The sequence below is a fragment of the Capsicum annuum genome, chromosome 5, assembly GCF_002878395.1.
Source record: "Capsicum annuum cultivar UCD-10X-F1 chromosome 5, UCD10Xv1.1, whole genome shotgun sequence".
NCBI classification, from domain to species: Eukaryota; Viridiplantae; Streptophyta; class Magnoliopsida; order Solanales; family Solanaceae; genus Capsicum; species Capsicum annuum.
The window spans coordinates 158,741,452-158,751,219 of record NC_061115.1 but is presented as its reverse complement, the minus strand read 5'-3'; the positions used below and the strand labels follow the sequence as shown (position 1 = coordinate 158,751,219).

General features: G+C 29.5%; 1 pseudogene; it reads right to left on the bottom strand.

The window, feature by feature from the left end:
* Positions 1 to 1,840: 1,840 nt before the first annotated feature.
* On the bottom strand, positions 1,841 to 4,671 carry LOC107845011 (annotated as a pseudogene).
* Between the last annotated feature and the right edge of the window lie 5,097 nt (positions 4,672 to 9,768).

Genomic DNA, 9,768 nt, shown 5'->3' with positions numbered 1-9,768 from the left:
ATAGTGGTCATTCACATGAAATGATGCGTGAATCTTACCATTGTTCATCTAAACGAAATTTCCTAATTGTTCACTTTAAATATCCATTTGGAGACAAGAAAGGACATCAAATATGTACTCCCCAGAAAAACAAACATAAATAAGAAATGGACTCCGTTAATAGCGTGTTTCGTCGAACTTATTTTTCTCAAAAAAAAAAAGAGATTATTTTTAAAAGTGAGGTGTTTAATCAAATTTTTGAGGAAAAATGAGTTCTTGTATGGAGTAGCACAAGTCGTTTTTCAGAAGCTAAAAAAATTAGATTTTCCCCCAAAATACTTATTTGAAAAATATTTTTTAAAAAATACACTTAAAAACACTTCTAAAATTTTTACCAAATATTAATTACAACTCAAAAGTATTTTTTAAAATTCAAATTTATTAATTAAACACAAATTACTTTTGAAAGAAAGTTATTTACTTGGAGGCATATAAAATAATCGCTATACACATACTGACTATTATTTTGATAGACGAGGACAATAATGTATAAGAATTCTTATAAATTAAGATGTGATTGCTGGTTGGGCCTACAACCCCCTTTCCTCCACTTTTCCTTCACTTTTGGTTTCTTCCCAACGAACACTTCAACTCTTAACTGATTCGTTTAAATGGTTTACTCCACAAGGTCCCTTTTTTGGGGGTTGGGGGTTGGGGGTTGGGGGGGATTCATTCATGGGTTCTTGTAATTACAAGTTTTGCTTGAGGTGTTGTTTTTCTACTAAAAAGGAGGCTTTCCTTTTTGTTTTTTATCTTTTTCTTCAAAAAGAACTTTTGATAGATATAAATATATCAGGAAATTGAATTCCAGATCATAACTTTCTTGGATTTAAATTTCATTCAGTGATGTTAAAAAATAACTACAATATCATCGCGCTTTTAATTGAGTATAGCAGGTTAATTGCTTATAATTTTAGGTTATTGGTCGATTTCATTATAGTTGAATTACCACGTTTCCCCGTGCATTATGACATAAGTTCAACCACCAATTCTTTTCAAGTGACTGATTTTTAAAGAATTACATAGAATTTTAAACTCTTAAATAATTAACAAATTGTCAGTTATTTAACTATGGCAGTTCATGATAATATTGATTACTGGATCTTGTCCTCTTAGGCTGTATTTGTTTTTATTTGGACGCTGAATTTGAATGCACATCTGAATAATTAAGATCTTATCTTTGAATTTGAAAACTCAATGATTAAAATTATTTGTTTTTCAACATATATATGATGTGCAAAATTTATTCATTTGTATATACAATAAAAATATAATTATATATTAAAATTTTTAATTTAATTTAATAAAATTATTATTTAACTAGGGAACGTGGCCGCACTTCGTGCGAACATTTAGATATATATGGTTAATAAAGTTACTATCAATAATTTATTTTTATAATTTTTTCAAATTAATTTGATGTTCATGATCTATTTATTTTAATCTATTATAGTATCCTGCATAAGTGTTTGCCAAATTCAAAATATTAGAAAAACTAACCCTAATCAAGCACTATGTCCAAATAATGAGTATGAAGATATATGGTCTATCTCGCTGCCATGGATTTGTACGTAGTATTTATATAACTTTTCTCTTTTCTTGATTGTGCTCAATATTCAATTCTTATAAATAATGAGTTAAATTTTTGGATTGGTTAAATTTTTGTAAAAGATAAGTGTCAAAATTTTGAAAGACAATAGAAGGATTAAGGGATTAATGTTGTTATTTATTTACAACATCCAACACACAGAGTTCAAAATCAGACCGTATAATCGTGAAAATGCAATATGTACTTTCGCTGTTACAAATCAAGCAAGAAAAAAGAGTTGGTACAGAAGTCTTTGTAAATATGTGCTGAAATTCTAGTTGAGAACAAAGCAAATTTTTGAAACATTTCTAATTTACCTGATATAGGTGCTGGAGAGAGAATGAACTTAGCTTTTTTTATTTTTGATGTCGCCTTCATTCAGTGGGTTGCTTCCAACTTCCTCCGTGGCTGGAGGCAAAACATCATCTTTATGTTATATTCCCTTGTATGAGAAACATCGACATTCTCTTCCTCTTCCTTTTCCTCTTTCTCTTCCACTTCTTCTTCCCCTTCCTCATTTTCGACTGTTTCTATACCATAGCCAAATTTATCATCTGTGGTTATGGTTACCAGAGTTAGTTGGTATTCTTCCGCTGAGACTTCCTTCCCATCCAAGACATTATAGACTTCTCAATCGAAAGAACCTAGTAGCCTTTTCTCTCGCCTGAGATCGTTGCTAATAATCCAATAAGATTCGTTGATTTCATTTGTCTGTGACTCCCATGTTTTAATTTTCTTGAAATCACTAATCATGTTGCTCCAATATTTTCTGTATTAAACAGGTTCTCTGTCTGCTTCATGTTGCATGCAGTAAGAGGAGACCGAGTCCCATTTGGGTTTCAGCTTTTCTGAACCAAAAATGGAATTGGATCTACGCCCCCTATGAGCTCCTTCCTCTGCAACCTTTTTCCCTTGATGAGAATAAGTGTTTCTTACCTGGTCCATCACGAGTGCCTCGGTGTTTTACATTTGCCATCTTTAGTCAGTTTTTTATATCCATTAGCTAACGGTGTGGTATTACAATTCATCTCTGCTGATCCTGATATCATTGAATTTTATTTTAGAAGTGAAGCAGGTTGAGCTAACATTGTACAAAAAGGGAAAATATAAAAAGCTTTGTGAATGAGTGTATTGATGGAAACAATATTATGGCCTATTCTGGCTTCATAAATTGGGTCTTCTACACTATTGGAGGATATTTACTTGTTCAGGAGACTTAACAAGTTAATTGGTGATTGACTTCCAAAGAAAGGCATAAATTCTTTCTGTAGGCATTGAATTTTTAAAGGCTTTCTTATTCTAGCCAAAAATAAATAAATGTTAACCAGACCATTTGACACACAAGTATAGCATATGATCAATAATTAAATGAAAGCAAAAGCAAATAGAACTCTCTATACCAATAAATCTATTGGAAGAGACTCAAGCCTTGACTCTGCTGTGCACTTAAATGCACCAGGTGTCTTTGGTGTCCTTTGCAATTTATTCTGCTTAGATACATCAATGGGTATATTCCCAGAATCATAACAAAATTTCATGGGTGATAAAATATGGGACTTTTATTAATAACATCATTTTGAAGTGCAGCTTGATCCTTTGTTTCATTTGAAGTTATTACAACCACCCTTTTCTTCCCAAGATCCGTACAAGATTTAACAACAGCTACCTTAGTGTAACGTAGTTGTGCCAAAGCACCTGGTCTCAAATACTCTTGCTTTGTACTCCTAGACTGCTTTTTCTGTTTTGGAGTCTTGGATTGACCATCATTGGGTGACACTTTACCCATATAATTTTGATTTTTATTTTTTATTTTCCAAGTAGTTGAATTAATTCATCACCTAACTTCTCAAGGTCTCGAATACAACCATTTTCCTTGCTTATTGGTTACTTTCTACTTTTCAAACAGTTGAATAAATTCATCACCTCACTTCTCAAGGTCTCGACTTTAACCATTTTCCTTGCTTATTTACCAAATCTGACTCAGATTATCCTTCAGCGTTGACAAAATAGAAAAGATCCAACTTTAGAGAGATCAACTGACACAACTCAAAAAAATCAGAAACAATAACAAATTTATGATATAATTAACTACTTCAAAGTTACAACAGCATCAGGGTGAAATATAACATCCAATCCAAAAACAGAAACCAAGAGAACATCCAATTACTTAAGCATACATCATATAGCACATGACAAACGCACATAAAGAACTTCAAAAATCGTCCTTACAAAGACATTCAAATCTCAAACATCAATTTCCCTTGCTTATTTATCAAACCAAGACCAAATCTAGCCCATCTTACCCTTCGATGTTGCCCTGAAAAGTAGAAAATTTCCACAAAATACCCATCAAAACTGGGAAGACTCCAGCTTTTAATAAACCAACAAACAACACAATACATAAAATTAGAAACCACAATAAATTTATGATATAATTAACTACTTCTGAGTTACAATAATAGGATCAAGGCAAAACAGAACATCTAATCCACAAGTATAAACCAAAACTCACAGCTAAACCCAATCGAACAGCTAATACTTACGCATACATCATTTCACACATGACAAAAACGTACATACATGCAAATCTCAAACATCAATTTGTCTTGATTATTTATCAAATCAAGACCAAATCTAACTCATATTACCCTTTAACTTTGACCTTAAAAGTAAAAAAAAATCCACGAGATACCCATCAAAACTGAAAAGATTCCAGCTTTTGATAAACTAACTAACAATAAAAAGCACTAAAAGTACTAAAATTATAATTTTTCTCATATCAACATAATAAAAAAATAGTTAAATTAACATATTTTGATGCTTGAAAAACACACATAAAAACTAACTTGAAATAGGATGATGTATTGCTATCGGAGAAGGTCGACTCACTCAACAATCAAATTCTCCATTCGGTTATTTAGTCTAATTTGCTGATTTGTGAAGTTTTATTGCTAATCCAATCTTTAACTCTTTATCGTTATATAACATGAAAATTTTTTGAGGATTAATGGTTGTTGGTGAGAGAAGAAGATGAACAAGAAGTAGTTTTTTCAAAACGGTAAAAATTGTGTACACTATTTCTGTGTGGTTCAAATGTTATTTGTGATAACAATAAATGACACTTAAATGGTTTATTAAAGAAAGACCAACGAAAATTTAAAGAAAATAATTAAAGTGAAATAAAAGCTCTAAAAAATCAGAAAAAAGATAAATATGAATTGTGGCTTTAGAGGCATGCCACATCAGCAGCCTTGTGTTCTTCCTTTATATGTATATATATAGATTGAAAAAAATATTTATTTTTGATAGTGATAGTGAAAATGGTTTGTATTGGTGGTGTTGATGGTAATGATTGATATTAGTGACTAGAATTGTTGTTGGTGATAGTTGTGATGGTAGAGATGGTTGGTATTATAGTAACTGTTATGACAATGGTGATTCGTTGAGGTGATGGTGGTTGTGATGTGAAGTTGGTTGATGTTAGTTATTGGAGGAGTTGATTGTAATGACTAAAAAATGAATTCATGATGTTTGATGATGTGTCGGTGGTAGTTGGAGACGCTGTTAGCCGTGATAGTGTAGATGGTTGTTAGTATAGATAGATTGTGATGGCAGTGGTTGAAGTGGTGTTAGAGGTGGCGATATTAGTGACAATGATAGTGGTGGTAGCCGAAGAATGTGTGGAGGTTGATGATGTGTTAGTGGAAGTTAGCGGTGGTGTTAGTCGTGATAAACGAGTTGGTCGGTAATAGGAATTGATCAGTAGTGATTGATGATGGTGGTGGCGTTGAAATTGGTGTTAGCATTCGCAGTGACGATGGCGATGGCGGTAGATATAATTAGAATAATAGAGATGATAAGTTTTGTAGCGGTTGGTAGCGATATTGCTTGTCAATGGTGGGTGTGATAGTGGAAGTGGTTAGTGATGGCTATTGGTGATGGTGGTTGTTGGTGGTAGGTCATGGTAGACAATAGTGAAGTGGCAAAGGTGGTGACTGGTTGTTGTGGATAGAGTCTTGGTGAATATTCTCCAACACAAAAATAATCCTTAATTAGGGTTGTGCAAAAATCGAACCGACCGATAAAACGAATCGATAAAAATATTATTGGGTTATTGATATTGGGTTATCGAGTTAACGGTTTTTTATTAGTTTTATAAAAAAATTTATTGGGTAAACGGTTCGATATAGGTTTTAGCTTACTGGGTTATCGGTTAAATCGATAACCCAATAAAGATACAGTAAGTTATTGTTTTATCCCTATTTATGTTATATATTTAAATATATCTCTCTCTCTATCTATCTATATATATATAGAGAGAGAGAGAGATGTGTACGTATGTAGATTATATGCACTACTAATTCATAATTCAGTGATTCACAAAGTATTAACCTATTCAGGGCAACAAAGGCACAATATAAAGTTCGGCTATTATCGTAATAAAAAGCTTGAAGCATTTATCGCTTCCAACAATTAGGATTCAATTTTTTTCCTAACTAACATTCAGTTCAAGTTTGAAGATTCTTGTAAACTAAAATGTATTGCGTAGGTTTTGGCAGTAATTAAGATTTCATTTTTTATGTTAGTTGTTACTATTTCTATTTTATAAGTATTTTCTTATTGGTTAAACCGAAAATCGAATCGTTAAAGACCAAAAATCGATAAACCGAAACCGATAAGAATATATCCTATTGGTTGGTTATTGATTTTATATATTTAAAAATCAAAAATCGATAAAACAAACCCATAATACGTAAAACCGAACCGAACCGACCGATGCACACCTCTACCCTTAATGACATTAAAACTTGGTTCCAGATTTGAATAATTAAGATCTAAAATCTTAATAAAAAACAAATGCACTTAATAATCTGAAATCTGAACCATTCAAATTCAGATTTTCATTAAGAGCAAACAAATGAGAGCTTAAAGTCGATACGCTAAGCGTTAGACATGCATACAACAATTTTCACCACGTAGTTGGACCAAATTATGAGATTTAATTACATATTAAAATGATTCTAAATTAATTTGATTTTTTATAATAATGAGTAACAATAAATGAAAGTGACCAATGAATCATCACATGTTGCTATCTTACAACATGTGTCATTACTTTGAATTAAAACATCAGCATACTAACTTTACGAAAGTATTAAGATTTCCAACTTTTACCTAAGTTTGTTTATTTATATATGTAGTGTGATTTTGAGATTTTTTGTTTGCTCCGCAAAGTGATTTTTTAACATTCAATTTTTCCACAAGAGAGATGATAATCTTCATCTGTACAAAATTTGAGATGACCGTTCATCTTCACGAAGCCTGTAACAAACTAATATCTATATAACATGTGTATTTTAAATAAATAAATATCATCTTATTATAGTTAAATAAATATCATATATATTTGCTTTAATGTGTAATGTTGAAATTATGATATCTTTTTTATGATTTATTAAGAATTTTTAAACAAAAGAAATAGCCTTTTTAGATTTCTTATGTGTAAAAATGAACACCACTTACGTATGAAAATGAAATCTCTGGTAAAAATGACATACAATTAAAAGAAATTTGTTAAACGATAAAAACCAACACACCAATAAATTAAAGAATAATCTAAATATATTACCAAGAAAAAAGTATGTAATACACTCATATTATTTATATATATATAAAATAAGATAATAGAATTATGCTAAAGTAAGATCTAACATAACAATGTGATAAAACCAAATAGTCATTAGGGCTTTAGACTGTAGGTGACAAAAGAGTTTTAAAATGAGGTGTGGGTGACACAAGTTTTAATAATTGAATGGAGGTGATTATCTATAATATATCAAAAGTGTGAAGACGCTTAGAAAAGTGATTTGAACTGTTTACCCTTCATTAAAAGTCTTCACTTTAGACAAAATCGTCTTCTCACTATTTTTATATTTAAAAACTAATAATTTAATTAATTTTTCTGATTTGGGACTTTGACACCTACTAAACTATAAATTAGTTTTTATCTTATTATAAATATAGATTTAGGAGTCCTTATAGTTTGTTAAATAACTGCTACCAAATAATATTTTAATGTTAATTAAAGTTGAGGGTAAAATATGAAAAAAAATAATTATTTTTCCTTCATATGTAAAAAATAATAAGTATTCCTTTGTCCAATAATATTTTTTCACTATAATAAAGGTAAATATCTAATAATACTTGTTTAGTTTAAAAAATTAATGGACAATTTAATATTTTCTACCCATTTTTTTCTTACTATTAAATATTATATTCATTACTCAATGCATTTTTCAACGCAACAAAATTTATTATATTCAAAGGGCGATATAATGAAATTGTTCCTATTATTTATTATTTTTTAACATTATACCTTATTTATCTACTTTCAATGCTTCTATCATTTTATCTTGACATTTATTTTTTTTATTGCACTAAATATGGCAATAAAGGACATGTAATTTACACTTTTAAAGCCATATATATATATATATATATATTCATTTTTAAATACTTGTCCTTTTTGTTATGTATATTTTTTAAGTAAAATTTTAACTAGAAATCGAGTAATTTGATTAAATTATCCTATTTATTATTCATTTCAATTTAATATAGTGTTTGTCCCTTTTGCACCACATTAATGTCCCTCCATATTTTATGATGAAGGGCAAAGGTAAAAAAACTAATGATATCTTAGTTTTCTAAAATGACAAGTGCTTCTGTATTCTTTTTTAGTTGACATGATACAACTTCGTACAATCATTAAAAAAAAATTAAAAGTGTAATTTGACTCATATACTCCTTATTAATCTTTACCTATTTATGTGTCTATTAATTATAGAATAATTAATATTAAGGTCAAACTTGAAAAAAATTAATTCTTTCTTGATTTTTTAAATTGATTAGTATTTGAAAACAACTATTTTCAGTATACATGACAACTAAAAAGAAACAGAATAGATATTATGAATCATCTTTTTTTAGTAACGAAGACAATATTTAGGAATAAAAGGAATTTTAAATGACACGAAGGTCGTTAGCAAATTGAAAGTGCTAAAAAAACTATGATATTTAGTTGATAAAGAGGTGATAATTCTTTTTTATTCATATTATCTTTTGCGTTATATTTTAAAAGTGTTATACTTAATAATATAACGAACACATGTCAATTTATTTTTTATATATTTATTATTATTAATGTTATATACACGTGCAACACATGTATACTAAACTACTTACTTTATTAAGGATTAAGAAAGTAAGAGAAGTTTAAAAATAACTCACAAGTTTTTTAATTTACACTTTGATCCAATATAAAACCTAATATAACTAGAAATTGAGGAAAAAAGACACATTTCTCTCTCTTCTCATTTATTGGAGTTTTCTCTTTCTTCGCAATTTTTGTTGTTCATTGTTGTTGTTGCTTTATTTATCATCTTCTTCATTATCATCATCTTGTTCTTCATTATCATCTCTTTTTGTTCAGCATCATCATCTTCTTGTTGTTGAACATTGTTGTTGTTACTGCTACTGTTGCTACTTGATCAAATTTTTTTAGGTCAAATTTTATTCATATATTACTTGGACATTACTTATTAGGTGATTTTAGTAAGTAAAATTATAATTTTTAGTTGAATTTCTCATCTGGGTGTATCTACTACTGATATTTTTCATGTAACGTGAATCCAATAGATAAGTAATCTGTTGCACAGATGAGTAATCTGTTGCAACATATATGACTAATCTGTTGCAACAGATTACTCATCTGTTGGATTTATATTATAATGTTGTAGCATGAATCCAACATATGGATCATCCGTTGCAACAGATTAGTCATATATTGCAACAAATGACTCATATGTTGGATTCATGTTGCAGGTTCTATCCATTGTAGCAGTAGCAGATATACCAAATAAAAAATTCAACAAAAATCATAATTATACTTACAAAATCACCTATGCAGTAATGTCCAAAGTGATATACGAATAAAATTTAACCTAAAAAATTCCAAAAATTTCAACAGGGGCACAATGAATAAATGAAACACATGAAAAATTTCATGAAATAGGTAAAGAAGAAAAAAATAGTATATCATACATCAAATACAAAAGGATCAAGAGGACAAACGTTTGAGTTCT